We start from the raw sequence: 17,574 nt of genomic DNA on the forward strand, positions 1-17,574 counted from the left end.
GTTCCCTGTTCGTCCGCCTCTGGTGCCAACGCTCAAAACTGGTCCCAGTGAAAACGAGACAATGCATCCGCAATTGAGTTACTGACCCCAGGTACATGGGTCGCTACTATCCAAGCATTCAATGATAGACAACCCAAAACCAAATGCTGAAGCAAGCACACAACTGGCAGAGATAAAGCCGAAATGCGATTAATAGCCTCCACCACCCCCAAGTTGTCACAATGGAATCGCACCTTCCTATTTCGGAAAAAAGTCCCCCCAAATGGACACCGACACCACAATAGGAATTCCCTCCAACACATCGGCCACTCCCCTACACGCCACTTGTAAATACGCCCCAAAACCATGCCCACCCGCCGCATCAGTAACAAGTCCAGCTCATCCGCCAACACCCCCTTCTCCATCCATAACGACCGCCCATTATATTTTTCTAAAAAGGAAGCCCACACATTTAAATCGTCCCGCAGTTCCCAATTGAGCCGCACAAAATGATGAGGAGCCTGAACCCCCGCTGTTGCCCTGGCCAATTTTCTACAAAATATCTGGCCCATAGGCATAATATGACATGCAAAGTTACGTTTACCTAACAAAGAGTGCCACTCACGTAACTTGACGCCCACACGCTGCCGACACCTCCCACCGAAGATCATCCAACTTGTCCTCAGGCAATCTACACTCCATAGCCACAGTATCTATGACGATACCCAAAAAACTCAGCACCGGCATAGGGCCTTCCGTTTTCCCTTGTGCCAAGGGCACCCCAAAGAGCATGGGCAAACACTGATCAACAAAAAAAAACGTCCCAAAAACAACCCAGCAAGTGCTGACAATCCGGGTGTACTGGCAGAAGATGAAAAGCCGCCTCAATATCCACCTTAGCCAACAACGCTCCCTGCCCATAAGACCGAACCCTACAAAGCGCCTCATCGAACGACGTATACACCACCGAACACAACTCTGGCGCAATCCCATCGTTAACTGAACCCACGGAAATGAAAGGTGATGGATAAGGCAAAATCTATTAGGCTCCCTCTTCGGCAAAACCCCCAGTGGTGACACCCGCAGATCCTGCATTGGCAGATTCCGAAAGGCCCCTGCCATGCGACCTAATACCACCTCTTTCCGAAATTTTTCAGTAACCACCCCCGGACGCTCCTTTGCTGACTTCAAATTTTTTCTCCCTTGCCAAAACTCGCCCAACTAACGGAATCCGGAAACTCTCCCTAAAACCCCCCAACAAAAACTCAGCCGCCTCCACATTAGGGTACTTATTTAGGAAGGGCACCATCTCGGTTACCCGAATTGGCGTCCTCCCCTTTTTCATACCCATCGCCCCCACCTTTTCCCTTACGACCTTTGAAGCACCGCTGTGCTCCATGATTCCCCCCACATTAGGAACACTCGTGCTTTAATTTGCACTTATCCCCATACCTGCATCCACCCTTGTTAAACTGGAAACATAACCACTTTTGTGCCCCCAGGAAAGGACTGGCCCGTCCTGACTGGAGCCATCACCCGCATCCACAAACCTATATCCTTATGATCCCACCGAATGCTAGACCGAGCTGCTTTTTGTTGCCAAAATTGCTCATCATCCCCCATATACCGTATACGCCTCCCCTATCGCATCCAAATAACAGAAAAGCGCAGAACAACTTTCCGGGGCCTTTGCTCCAATGACACTGGCCAGGATCAGAAACGCATGCATCCAGTTGGAAAAACTCAGCGGAATCAAACGGTACCGCCGCCTATCCTCGTCCTCCTTCATTTTATCATCCTTCCTCTCCCTATCCAAATTTAACCATTCCAGCGGGAGCTATGAAAAGATGTCCACATATTCCCCCTTCCAGATTTTTTCTTTTGCCTCCATTCTCAAGTGGGCCCCCAGAGGCCCTTCTAAGCAAACGTATACATCCCCTCTTGCCGTGTCATCTAAACGCGACTCCCCCTATCCTTTTCCTTACCAACCTCACTCACTCTGCCCCCGACGACCTGCTTGCCCCCGTACCCACATCCCCACTACCACCCGTCCATTCTGGAACACCCGGCACTACTGACTCTTGCACCCTCCAAGTGGCCAACGGTGACCCCGCCCCTGGTCTTGTACCCGCCAGCCCTTTTACTAACTCCCATAAACCCAATAAGAAATCCCCCAGTCCACCCGCTACGGACACCCCTGAGCCCCCCCAAACCCGGGAGCCCCTCCGAGACAAGCAACCGCTAATGAGGATTCCCTGTGTATTTCACCTGGCTGCGTGGACGCTGTGATTCCACCAGCCGGAACAGGCGGTAACGGAATTTGACTGGCGCTGATCTCTCCTCTGGCTGTCGTCCGGTCTTCAACACAGCCTGTGCCACCACTTGCTGCTGTTGCTGCTGGAGCCTGCACTACCGCAGCTTCGTCACTAGAGGCCGCCCTTGTACATGCTGGAGCCGACTCTGAGCCAGCTACACGCTGCCCGATCACTGTATGAGACACAGGAGCCTGAACTTCTGCAGCTCCACCACTAGAGACCGCCATTGCACAATCTGGAGACGACTCTAAGCCAGCCACACGCTGCCTGATCACCGCAGTAAGCACAGGGCCGCTATCTTGACCCCGCCGACCCGTGGAAGGAACCTGGACAGTGAGTCCGTCCTGACCCACCTGCTGAACCTGCTCCCGCAACCCCGCCGGCAGAATCAGGTGAGGTGACATCGCGCATCCCCCACCCAGGGTCCCGCCATCCCACAGGATTCCCCCCGACACGCGACCACCTTATACCAGTGCTACCTCTGGTGCATGCTGGAGGGTCCCCAGAGGGGCTCCTAACCCGGCGCCGGAGGTCCGGACCAAGGGCTAATGGGGGCATCCGTAGCGGCCAGATCCCCCGACCCCGGCAGCAGGCCTGCCACTGAAGCCTGCAGCCACTCCTGACCCCTACTCTCCGCTTCTGCCCGGAGCTGCACCAGCAACACATCAATTGATGATATCCCTGCAGGTACCGAACAGCCACTGAAGAGGTGGTGCAGCAGTTCTGACAATGGGCTGCTGCAGATCCGCTGTCCCTGCAAAATAGCTCCTTTTCCCGCTCTTCCCACCCCTTTTAAAACCTTAACCCCTCCCCTAATGCAACACTCACCCTTACCTACCAATTAACCCCATAACTCCCTAATAGCTCCACTCCCTCCAAGCCTCTGTCATGCCAGGCCTCCCCCCAGGCTTGCAGCCCTAAGTCCGGCCTGTACTTGAAGGTGGACATGGTTGTCAACAGTATGTCAAGGTGACTGCAATAATCAGGTTGTCTGCTTTCAGGAAATATATAGGTTTTGGGGGTTTACTTACTTTTCAAGGACTGTAATCTTTGTATTTTAGTGTTTCTTTTTAAAAATGTCCAACTTACAACCAGATTTTTGTTCTTTCCCTTTCAAGTGATTTTATGAAAATATGTGCATGTAACATACTAAGTTATAGAGTATGTAAATCTACACATATTGAAATTTTATTTTTTGGAGGTGTGGTCCATATAACTTTTAGATTTAGTCATACTTTTTCTGACTAATATCACCTTTTATGCAATTTTTTTATGAAACATTTAATTTTGATGCAAAATTGCATGAAGCTGTCTGTGTGTATAAAGTGCATTTTAACAATGTTCCAGTGTCTACTCTGCTAAAAAAAAAAATAATCATACTAACCCCAGATACCCATATATTTTCTGTCATAATTTAGGTTTTATTTGTAAAAGTAAAAACTATTAAAATTGTCCTGGCTACCAGAAGTGCAAAATGTCCAAGAAACTCTTGCAGGGAAATGAGTTAAAGGGTAATGTAGAGATTCTTGTCATACCTTGTGTATACTTGTTTTAGCTGATATGCCATTTATGGGTTGTCTGCCATCTTTGTTCCTTCCCCTCAGATATGGTTTATCCAATGCAGTTTGCACTTCCTATCATGCCTGTGGCTTTGCAAGGGCAAAGAGAATGGAGCTGCATCACACTAAGGCCCCTTTCACACGGGCGAGTTTTCCGTGCGGGTGCGATCCGTGCGGCAAACGTATGGCACCACTAAATCCTGACCCATTCATTTCTATGGGGCTGTGCACATGAGCGATGTTTTTAACGCATCACTTGTGCGTTCAGTTGAAATCGCAGCATGCTCTATATTTTCCGATTTTGACGTGACGCAGGCCCCATAGAAGTGAATGGGGTGTGTGAAAATCGGATGGCATCCGCAAGCAAGTACGGATGCCGTGCGATTTGCACGCATGGTTGCTAGGAGACCATCGGGATGGAGACCCAATCATTATTATTTTCCCTTATAACATGGTTATAAGGGAAAATAATAGCATTCTGAATACAGAATGCATAGTAAAATAGCGCTGGAGGGGTTAAAAAAAAATAAAAAAAAATTTAACTCACCTTAGTCCACTTGCTCGCGAAGCTGGCATCTCCTTGTGTCTCCGCTGCTGATGAACAGGACCTGGGGTGAGCTACTCCATTAAATAGAGCTTAAGGACCTTCGATGACGTCACTCCGGTCATCACATGATCTTTTACCATGGTGAATCACCATGGTAAAAGATCATGTGACGTACCATGTGATGACCGGAGTGACGTCATTGAAGGTCCTTAACCTGTATTTAATGGAGTAGCTCACCCCAGGTCCTGTTCATCAGCAGCGGAGACACAAGGAGATGCCGGGCTTCGCGAGCAAGTGGACTAAGGTGAGTTAAATTTTTTTTTATTTTTTTTAACCCCTCTAGCGCTGGTTTACTATGCATTCTGTATTCAGAATGCTATTATTTTCCCTTATAACCATGTTATAAGGGAAAATAATACAATCTTCAGAACATCAATCCCAAGCCCGAACTTCTATGAAGAAGTTCGGGTTTGGGTACCAAACATGCGCGATTTTTCTCACGCGAGTGCAACGCATGACAATGTTTTGCACTTGCGCAGAAAAAATCGCGCATTTTCCCGCAACGCACCCGGCTCTTATCCGGGCAAAAAAACTCACGCCCGTGTGAAAGAGGCCTAAGGACAGCCATTGATAAATCAGTGTATTCTGACATAATATGCAGCTTCGCCAGGTCTCCTTTGCTTCCTCCTTGTCAGCTCTTACAAGCAGGAGGAAGGGGAGATCAGTGTAAAGCTGCATCTCATAGAAATACACTGGAGATTCTGCACACAGCACACACAGATAGTATAGCAGGCAGTGAGAGTCTTGGGAGTTTTATAACTCTTAAGCTAATCATTGTAGGGACTCACCGACTATATTGCTGCATTCCTGACCCATTAGATAAGGAACACATTATATCTTCAGCAGCATTCTATACATGGATGGATATATAGAAGAACAATGAGGACAGATTTTCTGGGGGGGAGGTGTCTGCCAGCTGCCAGGAGGAACTGATAGAACTGAGCTGAGATTAAATAAATTACAATGCTAGAAAACTGCTGTTAAATTAGAATTGTATGTCCAAAAATACATTTTGCATGAGTGCTTTTTAAACATTGTTCATTAACTTTCACTGTTTACACAATCAACAATTTTAGTAAAATTATTAATAAATCAATATAGGGACATTTTTAGACACCTATACAAATGACATCTCTGATCTAAGTTGTTTACTTTCCCTTTTCTTCTCTGTCCACCTCAGACAGCCATGATGACTTCTTCCTGTGGCACTATCTGTTTAACCTTATTATTTTAAGGGTGCAATCTACTGTGCCTTGAAAAAGTATTCATACCCCTTCAACTTTTCCATATTTTTTCACATTTTATCCACAAACGTGAATGTATTTTATTGGGATGTTATGTGATAGACCAACACAAAGTAGCAAGAATGTGTGAAGTGAAAAGAAAATGATACATGGTTTACCAAATTTTTAATCACTAAAAATCTGAAACATGTGGTGTGCATTTTTATTCAGCCCCCTTTGCTCTGATACCCCTAAATAAAATCCAGTGGAACCAATTGTCTTCAGAAGACCACCTGTGTGTAATTTATTCTCAGTCTAACTACAGCTGTTCTGTGAAGGCCTCAGAGGTTGGTTAGAGAACATTAGTGATCAAACAGCATCATGAAAACAAAACAAAGGAACACACCAGACAGGTCAGGGATAAAGTTGTGGAGAAGTATAAAGCAGGGTTAGGTTATAAAAAGAATATCCCAAGCTCTGAACATCTCTTGGAGCACTGTTCAATCCATTAAATGGAAGTAGTATGGCACAACTGCAAATCTACCAAGACATGGACATCCACCTAAACGTACATGTCACGGACGGTGTACAGGAAACAAGACAAAGCAACATGCATATATGACTGAGTGGATCCAAAGCTAAGGAACCAAAAGGGAGACCCCCTGCACAAGACCTGAGACTATCCCTGGCTGCTCAGCCTATGCAAAGATCCGAAAGGTGGAGGTTTGCATATCCACGTACCTCGACTATATACCCCTGAACACCCTACAATAGTGAGGGGACACGACCACCGGCTCCCTACTCCAGACACGGAGGGAGTCAGGGTCACCTGGGATCCAGCAAACAGAAAATAACAGATAAATGTTCAGCACTTAACTTTGTAGCAGACAGGAAAACAAGATCAGCATGCACACACACTCCAAGAGGAAGTATAAGCCGTCCAGCAATGCACCATGGGGAGGGATTTAAAGGGAAGCAATCAGTCTAACTCCATGACAGCTGAGAGAGGCTAACGAGATGAGGAACTGAACAGAACAACAAAGAGAACTCAAGGAGGAGGTTCTGAAAGGCCTCTGTCAGAGCTTCTCAGCTGTCTGGTTGTGACAGTACCCCTCCCTCTACAAGTGGACTCCGGACACTCAGAGCCCACCTTCTCAGGATGGGACCTATGGAAAGCCCTGATGAGACGAGAGGCCTTAATGTCCGTCACTGGGACCCACATCCTCTCCTCAGGACCATAACCCTCCCAATGAACAAGGTACTGAAGAGAACCGCAAACAAGACGAGAATCCACAATCCTAGAGACCTGAAATTCAAGATTCCCATCAACCATAATCGGAGGAGGAGGCAAAGGCGAGGGTACAATGGGCTGAACATAAGGTTTCAATAAGGACTTATGAAAAACATTATGGATCTTCCAAGTCTGAGGAAGATCAAGACGGTAGGCAACAGGATTGATGACAGACAGGATTTTGTAAGGCCCAATAAACCTAGGACCCAACTTCCAGGAGGGAACCTTCAATTTGATATTCTTGGTAGACAACCACACCAGATCACCCACATTCAGGTCCGGACCAGGCACACGTCTCTTATCTGCCACACGCTTATATCTCTCACTCATGCTCTTTAGATTATCCTGAATCTTTTGCCAAATAGATGACAAAGACGAGGAGAACCTGTCCCTTTTTGTGGGGGTCTGCTCCAGTCCTTATCTGAGCTAGACATCTTGAGTTGACCAATTGCTTTGCTGCCATCTCAACTTTCCAGGATGCTTGGTGTTAGCCATGGAAATTTTCTCCCACTAACTTACTCATTCCGCCCCCACTTATCCCATACTGTTTATGTGCTGCCTACTTCTATCTCTGTTCTCTCACTGCACCCATCGTTCCTTTCTGTACCATTCCATAATTCTGCCACCTTTTTTCTCATGGCACTTCTTTGCTTCCCTCCAACTGTTCTTGGAGGGCCAAGGTTCCTCATCCCCAGCTATTTCCTGTCTGCTTGCTGCACTTGTTGTTGGCTATGGACAGGGCTAGCTGGTATTCATCCTGTATTTTCTCCACTCACCAGCTGCCCCCTGTGCTGCTCCTGTTTTACCATGCTTATCAACGGTGTCCCTGTGTAGAGGACACAACCACAGTTAAAAATGATGTCACTTTCACGAAACCTGCCCCAGTATGTTTAAAGTGCCTTTAAACACTATCTTTATGTCTCTTTGCTAACAGTCTGCTTCCAATACATGTGAATGGGGCATTTGTAACTCAGTTTAAAATCTCTGTGGATTGTTGTGTGTGCTGTGAAGAAAAATATCTGACAGAATAAGTTGCATGCTATTTATTTTTGCAGATTCAGAATGAAAAAAAAAAAAAAAAAAAAACGGAATTAAGCCCATTGAATCCACTGCATATGAAACAGCACATTTGCCTCAATTTCTGACACCGGGACTCTAGTAAATATTTGCCATAGACAACACACATGTAAACAGACTGCTACAGATCCTGACAATGGAGTCATAGAGCTGGATATCCTTGTATCCCATTAAAGAGGATCAGTCTAAAAAATGAAAATCAGACACCATATAGTACATGGCAATTTCTATTGAACAAAGCTAGAACCAGCCCTGTACCTCACATGGAACCAGATATTTCCACATCCATTGTTCTAATTGCTCTACCAGACTTATTTTGGACTGGAAGATATGGCTGGTAGCAGGTGAAGATTTAAACTGAGTGTACGCTACCACCTCAATGAAGTGGACAGAGGAACAAGGTAAAGAACAAATGCAAGGTGGCTCTATACAAATACATTTTATTGAAAAGCTCAGTGGCTATGCTAAATTTTTAATTACATGGAATTACAAAAGTATTCAGATCAAGGTGCTGGCTTGAAAAATGTAGAATACTTTTCATGGCACAACCCCCTTTAATAGTTTCTCACGGCACAGTGGCATTTTAGGTCACCATGAATCCTGAGCTATGGTCCCATCACAGTTTTTAGCAGCACTATGGGCAGTTACCGAAAATAAATTATGGCAAACCTGAATGATCAGCCATCACTTTGTAGATTGGGAGACCCCTTTAAAACTACAGAGTAAAATGTACCGTATTTTATAAGACGCACCTGATGATAAGACGCACCTAGGTTTTTGAGGAGGAAAATAAGAAAAAAATATTTTGAACCAAAAGGTGTGCTTTTGGTAGGTTTTGAACTAATGGTGGTCTGTGGATGCCGCACTGTCATGAGGGATCTGTGGATGACGCACTGTGATGGGGGATCTGAGGATGACGCACTGTTATGGGTGGATCTGTGGATGACGCACTGTTATGGGAGGATCTGTGGATGACGCACTGTTATGGGGGGATCTGTGGATGACGCACTGTGATGGGGGATCTGTGGATGACGCACTGTTATGGGTGGATCTGTGGATGACGCACTGTTATGGGGGGATCTGTGGATGACGCACTGTTATGGGTGGATCTGTGGATGACGCACTGTTATGGGGGGATCTGTGGATGACTCACTGTTATGGGAGGATCTGTGGATGACGCACTGTTATGGGAGGATCTGTGGATGATGCACTGTTATGGGAGGGATCTGTGGATGATGCACTGTTATGGGGGGATCTGTGGATGATGCACTGTTATGGGGGATCTGTGGATTACACTGATGGGGGATCTGTGGATTACACTGATGGGGGATCTGTGGATTACACTGATGGGGGATCTGTGGATTACACTGATGGGGGATCTGTGGATTACACTGATGGGGGATCTGTGGATTACACTGATGGGGGATCTGTGGATGACACTTATGTCATCCACAGATCCCCATAAGTGTCATCTACAGATCCCCCATCAGATGCATCAGTGTGGAGGGAGGAGGCGGGGACACTCATGGCCCGGTGCAGTGATTCTACTCTAATACACCGGGCCCCGCAGCTGTTAAGTACATTCAATCCGAATGGGTCTGCAATTACTGTACTGTACCTACTATAGTACCTTATATATAGCATTAAGACGGTCATGCGCCGCCTGCCCCACCTGCTGCAGCTCCCTCCTCGTGCGCTGCCTGCCCGCCTGCCTGCTTATCTCACTTTATAAATGAACAGGCAGGCGGAGCAGGCGGCACATTAGGAGGGAGCTGCGGCTGGCGGCGCATGAGGAGGGAGCTGCGGCAGGCGGGGCAGGCAGCACATGAGGAGGGAGGTGCGGCAGGCGGGGCAGGCGGCGCATGAGGAGGGAGCTGCGGCAGGTGGGGCAGGCGGCGCATGACCGAGAGAGCTGCCGGTCTGCGCCGTCTTAATGCTATACATAAGGTACTACAGTAAGTATAGTACAGTAATTGCGGACCCATTCGGATTGAATGTACTGAACAGCTGCGGGGCCCGGTGTATTAGAGTAGAGTCACTGCACCGGGCCCCGCCATGAGTGTCCCCGCCTCCTCCCTCCACACTAATACTTTGCTGGCCGTGCTGTGCAGCATAGCGGCCAGCGAAGTATCCGCTTTATAAGACACGCAGCCATTTCCCCCTCACTTTTTATGGGGGGGGGGGGGGGAGTGCGTCTTATAAAGCAAAAAATACGGTATGTTCCTACTTTTTATTTTATTTAGTAGTCAATAGTGAAGAGTTAATTGGGAAGTAGAAGAGGGGCAAAACTCACAGGATTGTAAGCAGCAAGATGCACACATTGATTGGTTAAATATATACTACATGGTAAAGCACACTAGATTTCACAGAGCCATTCATTACTGCACACTTGGCTGCTTTTGTGAAATGCTGTTTGTCAGCCGAAATGTGCCAATCGTAAACTGCAATCACCACAGTGCGTCTTCTATTGTTAATTTGAGGGTACTGGATATATACCAATTCCCTGCATATAGTTGCTCCTAGAATTCAAACTCCTCAGGCTGCATACTATTCTGCTATTGTCTTACTGAAGCTATATTTAAAAGGGAAGTCCGAAACAAGAAGGGAGTCAAACACTTGCTAACATATCTTTAAAGTGACAGTTCCCACATGCAGAAATTGCCAAATGACCCATTATTAAACTCCTTCTTTTAATGACAGTCTAATTCTGTTGCCTGCTTATATTTATACATGTAGGTTGCAAATTACTTTTACACATGGAATAGGGAATTCTCTGCAATGGCAAGCATCTTAGTGCATTGATGTCAGCAAGCTTCGCAGTGGAATTCCCACAGCTGACGGGGAGAGGTGAGATGACTATGCAAGGAGCTGGTCCTGTCAATTAAGAAGGAGAGGGAGGAGCAGTCACAGGAGGCAAGAGTGCACAGAGTGGCTTGGGCCCGCCCTCGCTGCACTTAACTTTATTTCATATGGATTAAAAGTATTTTTTCTTCAGAATGAAGCAACGGATTGTTGTGCCTGGTTTAACTGAGAATTTCCTGGTGACAGGCTCTCTTTAAGTACTCGCCTAAGGTCATACAAAAAACGATAACGGGTCAACCAGCAACAGGGTCCAAGGTGCATTACGTCATGTGGGGAGTAAAGGCTAGCCTGCCTAAACCAAACCCAGAGAAAAGCTACTATAGCACAATTTGCTAAAAAAAGGTAACGCTGGCTATTATAGTAAGGTGTCAGAACACAAAGTGTATTTCAGCCTGCTGCGTATGGGACTCTATAGAATCACATTGTGACATGGAGACTATGACAGGCGATAAAATACAAAATACAGGCATATCACATGACATTAATACATAATTAAAACACGTGAGTGGGACACTGCACCATGGATCAGTGGAGAAAGGTGACCTGGTCTGAGGAACTATGTTTTCTTTTATTATGTGGACCACTCTATGTATGGCTTACCTGGATGCTCTAAGAAATCTTCTCCTGGGAAACTTTGGGTCTTGGAATATATAAGAATGGTACTTTGTTATATACCACATATGTACCTAATTGTTGCAGACCGAGTACCACTCTCATTGAATTGGTATTCACTAATGGCAGTGGTTTCTTTGAGCATGATAATGTATTCTGCCACGCGGCAAATATTGTTCAGGAATGGTGTTGAGAAAATTACATCTAATCTGGCATCTGTGGGATGTGCTGGAAAAAGTAGTCCCGTCCATCAAGCCCTCATCTCACAACTTTAAAGGACTTAAAGCATACTTGTCATTCCAGGTGACTTTTCAGAATAAGCTATCCTTTTTGTGTACATGAGGAGTAGTGCTATCTCTGGCTATTATCCTGTATTTTTCACCAATTTTCATTTTCCACTGGTGCAAACTCCTTCTGCAATTGTCAGTTTTCCCTCAACTAAGCTCCAGAGGGTTGGAGAATGTCTGTTATGATGTCTCTCATATGCAGCACAAAGAGAGGAGATCTCCCATTTCTCGTTAACACTCTCAGAAGCAACAGCATGGAGGACATTTTACAGTATTGATAAACAGTGTAGTTATGAATCCAGTACTGGGGTGAGATAAAACCCTTCTTAGAACTAGAAGTCTGTGTTTCTTACTTGTATTATTGATTAATGCAAAGTTTGTTGAAACAACAGTACATATTTAAAGGATCTACTAGTAAAGATTTTGCCAGAAACCATGTTCCCTACTCATGCAAAGATTAGGCACAGTCTTGTTAGAAAAATAATGTCATTTATTAATCTTGCCTGATCCGGCAGCTTTAAATTCTGGAAGGTCCCCAAAGCTCCCCCAGTGCCCCCAAATGTAATAAAATAATTAGTGTTGAGCGAATTGAAGCATGGAAAGTGAAATTTGATCTGAAGTTTAGGAAAAATTCCATTGGCAGCGAATTTCCTCATGCTTAGAAATCTTTTTTTTCCCCAAAATTTTTTGGCTACACGTGTTACAGATTGAAAGTAAAAGCCTGGGAATGCAATATGACCGATAATGCTATTCAGCCAGCCCATCAGCAGATGGCCATCCCCTGGGATATCATAGCCCTTAAAATCCTCATCCAGCACGGTCTCCACCATTTCACTGTGATCTGAGCCTAGGGAGAGATATGACAAGCGCTAGAGACAGTGTTCAAGAAGCCTTTAATAAGGGAATATTGGATAGGGAGACTGCAGGGATAGTGTAAGGAAATCATTGGGTGAGTTTTTACACACTGTAGGGTGAGCATATGGAGACTGCAGGGACAGTGCAGGGACAGTGTAGGCTCTGTAATCTGAAGATGAAGGAACCCATAGGAGACAACCTACTTTGTATCAATCCCTGTGTAGGGAGCAGAGCTATCTAATTGAACAGTGTCCACCTTGTTTAATAGATAAGCACTTCCATTATGTCTAGATTCTCAAATTGAGGTGAATAAGCTTTCTAATTTCACTGTGATTGGGGTGTCCACCTTGTTATATAGATAAGCAATTCTATTACTCCTTGATTCTCAAATTGGGGTAAATAAACTGTCTAATACTACTGTTATTGGGGTGTCCACCTTGTTGAATAGATAGCAATTCCATTAGGCCTTGATTCTCAAATTGGGGTGAATAAGCTGTCTACTTCTACTGTTATTGGGGTGTCCACCTTGTTTAATAATAAGCAATTCCATTAGGCCTTGATTATCAAATTGGGGTGAATAAGCTGTCTTGTTCTACTGTTATTGGGGTGCCCACCTTGTTCATTACATAAGCAATTCTATTACGCATTGACTCTCAAATTGGGGTGAATAAGCTGTTTATTTTTACTGTTATTAGGGTGTCCACTTGCCTGTCACAGTAACTGTTTCACTAACAGAAAGGACTAGCTATGCATGTTGCTGCCATGTACAGTAATGTACACCAAGATACACTCTTCCTGCAGGCCGATATATAGATGATTTAGCACACATCATGACAAATTAATAGGTAACAAATAGCGTTTGGCGAGCATGCTCGGCCGAACACCAGTTCGGCTCGAGCATCGCTATGTTTGGCACATTGCGGTGTTCGTCTACGCAGCCAATAAACATGCAGGTAAGTACTGCCATTCACTGTAATGCCGTAGCCATCTTAGCTACTGGCATTAATTACAGTCATTGGTTGGCCGATACGCGTTATCGGGTGCTATATAGCACCCGATGACACATGTTCAACTTAGTCAGGGAGAGCTGTGCTGAAGAAGGGACAGATAGTTTAGGTAATGAAATAGTAATATTTTATTGAAAAAACTTGTTAGAGACCCAAAAGTCCTTTTAAGGACTATAGTTGTATCTGGCAGCAATATATATTTTTAGCGCAACCTGCGCTAAATAGCTTGCAATTGTTTGGCTGCTGCAGACAGTGACATTATCTGAGCTACATCTCCTGTGTAACGTGTGCGCAGCCTAAAAATATCTGTGACATCCAGTGTACTTTTTCCGTAGACAGTGTCTGCTGTGGACAGTTACATTACCTGCGCTACATCTCCTGTATAACGTTTGCGTATCCGAAATATCAGTGACATTATTTCAGTGTAATTTTTTATTAGCTGCTGGTGACAGCAGCATTACTTGCGTTATACCTCCTGTATAATGTTTGCGCATCCTAAATATCCTTGATATTAATTTAGTGTAAATTTTTTATTAGCCGCTAGTGACAGCGACATTACTTGCGCTATGCCTCCTGTATAACGTTTGCATGTCCTAAATATCAGTGACATTAATTCACTGTAATTTTTTATTAGCTGCTGGTGACAGTGACTTTACTTGCGCCATACCTCCTGTATAACGTTTTCGCGTCCTAAATATCAGTGACATTAATTCAGTGTAATTTTTTATTAGCTGCTGGTGACAGCGACATTACTAGCGCTATACCTCCTGTATAATGTTTGCGCTTCCTAAATATCAGTGACATTAATTCAGTGTAATTTTTTATTAGCCGCTGGTGATAGCGACATTACTTTCACTATACCTCCTGTATAACGTTTGCGCATCCTAAAGTTATCTGTGACATTCAGTTAACTTTTTTCATAGACGCTGCAGACAGCGACATTATCTGTGCTACATCTACTGTTTAACGTGTGCACATCCTAAAAATATCAGTGACATTCTGTGTACTTTATTTGCACATACACTTACAAAACCTGTGCTACTGTACGTGTGACATACTTGGAGGCATATATACCATTTAATATGCGCAAGGTGAGCAGTAAGTGGCTGTGCTGCTGATGGTGCACGCAGAGACCGTGGCCCTGGGCGCGGTGAAACTGTGCCTGCTGCCAAAGCACAAGAAACACACTCATCCACGATACCTAGCTTCATGTCCCAGCTTGCAGGGCGGCGCAGGACACCACTCTCGAATTCAGACCAGTGCGACCAGGTGGTCGGTTGGATTGCAGCAGATAATGCTTCCAGTCGGTTAAGCATCACCTTGTCTTCCACAAAGTTTAGTCTCAGTAGCCAAGAGTCTGGTCAACAGAATCCTCACTCTGATACTCCTTCCTCCCTCCCATACTCGGATATTCCGAGGAGCTCTATTCATCGCCATTCCTTGATTTGGGTCTCTTGACAAGCCCACTTGAAGAGGGACATGAGGAGATCGTGTGCCCTGATTCCCAAACTCTTGAGCATCCACAGTCACAAGAAGATGACGGTGGGGAATGGCAATTAGTGTTTCACGAGGTGGATGATGTTGATGAGACACAGTTGCCAATAAGTCAACTGCAATTAGTATCTCAAGAGGATGATGATGAGACTCAGTTGTCAATAACTGAGGTTGTTGTTAGGTCAACAAGTTAGGAGGATAACCAGAGTGAGGAAGTGGAAGAGGAGGTGGTGGACGATGAAGTCACTGACCCAACCTGGGAAGGTGGCAAGCCGAGCAAGAACAGCAGTTCCTGAAGGGGAGGGATGCGCAGCACTGCAACAGGCTGGAAAAGGCAGTAGGGTGGCAAAAGGGAGAAGGTGGGCCACACCAAACAGACCCGCAACTGTTCCCCGGAGCACCCCCTTGCGGCAATCTGCCTTGCCAAGGGGTAGGTGTTCCGCAGTCTGGCGCTTTTTTGAGGAAAGTGCGTACCAAAATGAGCAGGGGCATGAACACTAGCAACCTCACCACCACCAGCATGATCTGCCACATGGCATAAAAGCACCCTAATAGGTGGGCCGAATGCCTGGGTCCACAATCAGTTTCTGCGGGTCACCACTGCCTCCTCTTACCCTGTGTTACGTACTGGCCAATCCCCTGTCCAAGACACAGGCCTTGATGCCTCCCGCCCTGCACCTGGACCTTTGCAAGCACCATCAGCTAGCACATCCACTTCTGTGTCCCAGAGCAGCGTACAGATGTCTATACCCCAGGCCTTTGAGCGAAAGCGTAAATATCCAGCCACCCACCCACAGGCCATAGCACTAAATGCGTACCTTTCCAAATTGCTGGCCCTGGAAATGTTGCCATTTAGGCTCGTGGACACTGAGGCTTTCCGCAGCCTGATGCTGGTGGCCGCCCCGCGTTACTCTGTCCCCAGCTGCCAATATTTTTCAAGGTGTGCAATCCCAGCCTTACACGAGCATTTGTCCTGTAACATCACCCGTGCCCTGACTAATGCAGTTATTGGTAAGGTTAATGTAACGACTGACACATGGACAAGTGCTTTTGGCCAGGGATGCTACATTTCCCTGATGGCACACTGGGAGAACATTGTGGAGGCTGGGAGCGAGTTGTACCCTGGGATGGCACAGGTGCTACCGACGACAAGGATTGTGGGCCCTACTTCCATCAGGGTTTCCGCCACCACCTACGTTAGTGGGTGCAACCCCCCCTTCTCCTCCTCCGCTTCCTCCTCCACTTCCACCTCTGAATTATCATCTTTCAGTACCAGTCAGACATCAGTCAGTAGCTGGAAGCAGGTGTAGCACTGCAGTGGGAAGCGGCAACAGGCCGTGCCTAAACTGATCTGCTTAGGTGACAAACAGCACACCGCCGCAGAGCTGTGGCAGGTGATAAGGGATCAGACTGAGCTGTGGCTCTCCCCACTCAACCTACAACTAGGCATGGTTGTGTCTAATAATGGCGATAACTTGGTGGCGGCCTTGGAGCTCGGCAAGCTCACACACATCCCATGCCTAGCCCACATCTTCAACTTAGTGGTTCAGCGGTTTCTCAAAACCTACCCCAATTTGCTTGAGCTACTGGTGAAGGTGCGCCGCGTGTGCCCATTTCTGCAAGTCATCAACAGCTTCCGCCGGTCTGGCAACGCTGCAGAAGCGCTTGCAATTGCCAGCTCACCAACTGTTGTGCAACGTGAGCACGTGCTGGAACTCCACGTTCCACATGTTGGCTAGGCTTTGTGAGCAGCAGAGGGCAGTAGTGGAATACCAGCTGCAACATGGTCTTCGCCTTTCCAGTCAGCTTCCGCTCTGTCTTCACAAGTGACGAGTGGGCATTAATGTCTGACCTCTGTGAGGTTTTACGCAACTTTGAGGAATCAACACAGAAGGTGAGCGGCGATAACGCTATTATTAGCGTAACCATCCCACTTCTGTGGCGGACGCTTTGCATGTGGAAGAGGTGGAAATGGGGGAAGACAGTACACAGGGTGATAGCCAGACCACCCTCAGTTCGTCTTCTCAGCGTGAATTGGCTAAGGAGGAGCAGGAGACGGTTGCCTCCGCTACAGAGGTGGGGACAACAAATTGAACTTTGCAGATAAGGTGAGATTTTTTTAGCTTTTCAGAAGTTTTTCTGTATCGCCAGAGCCAAGAGAAAGAAGAAGCAATCTATATTCTATGAAATGTACCATTGCCTCTTCTTTCTCTACAGATATTTTCTACTGTACCTTAAAAATGTGGGTTGCCAAGTAAAATCTCATCAATTCAGCAGCGCCCCATCTTCAGCTCACTGCTAAACGACATAAAGCATTACCCCGAAGTGACCCTATGAAAAGTTAGAAATATGAACTCATGAAATGTTCAAACAAGACCACAGAATATTACAAATATAATTGGTTCA

The sequence above is a fragment of the Bufo gargarizans genome, chromosome 3 (genome assembly GCF_014858855.1).
Source record: "Bufo gargarizans isolate SCDJY-AF-19 chromosome 3, ASM1485885v1, whole genome shotgun sequence".
Taxonomy (NCBI): domain Eukaryota; kingdom Metazoa; phylum Chordata; class Amphibia; order Anura; family Bufonidae; genus Bufo; species Bufo gargarizans.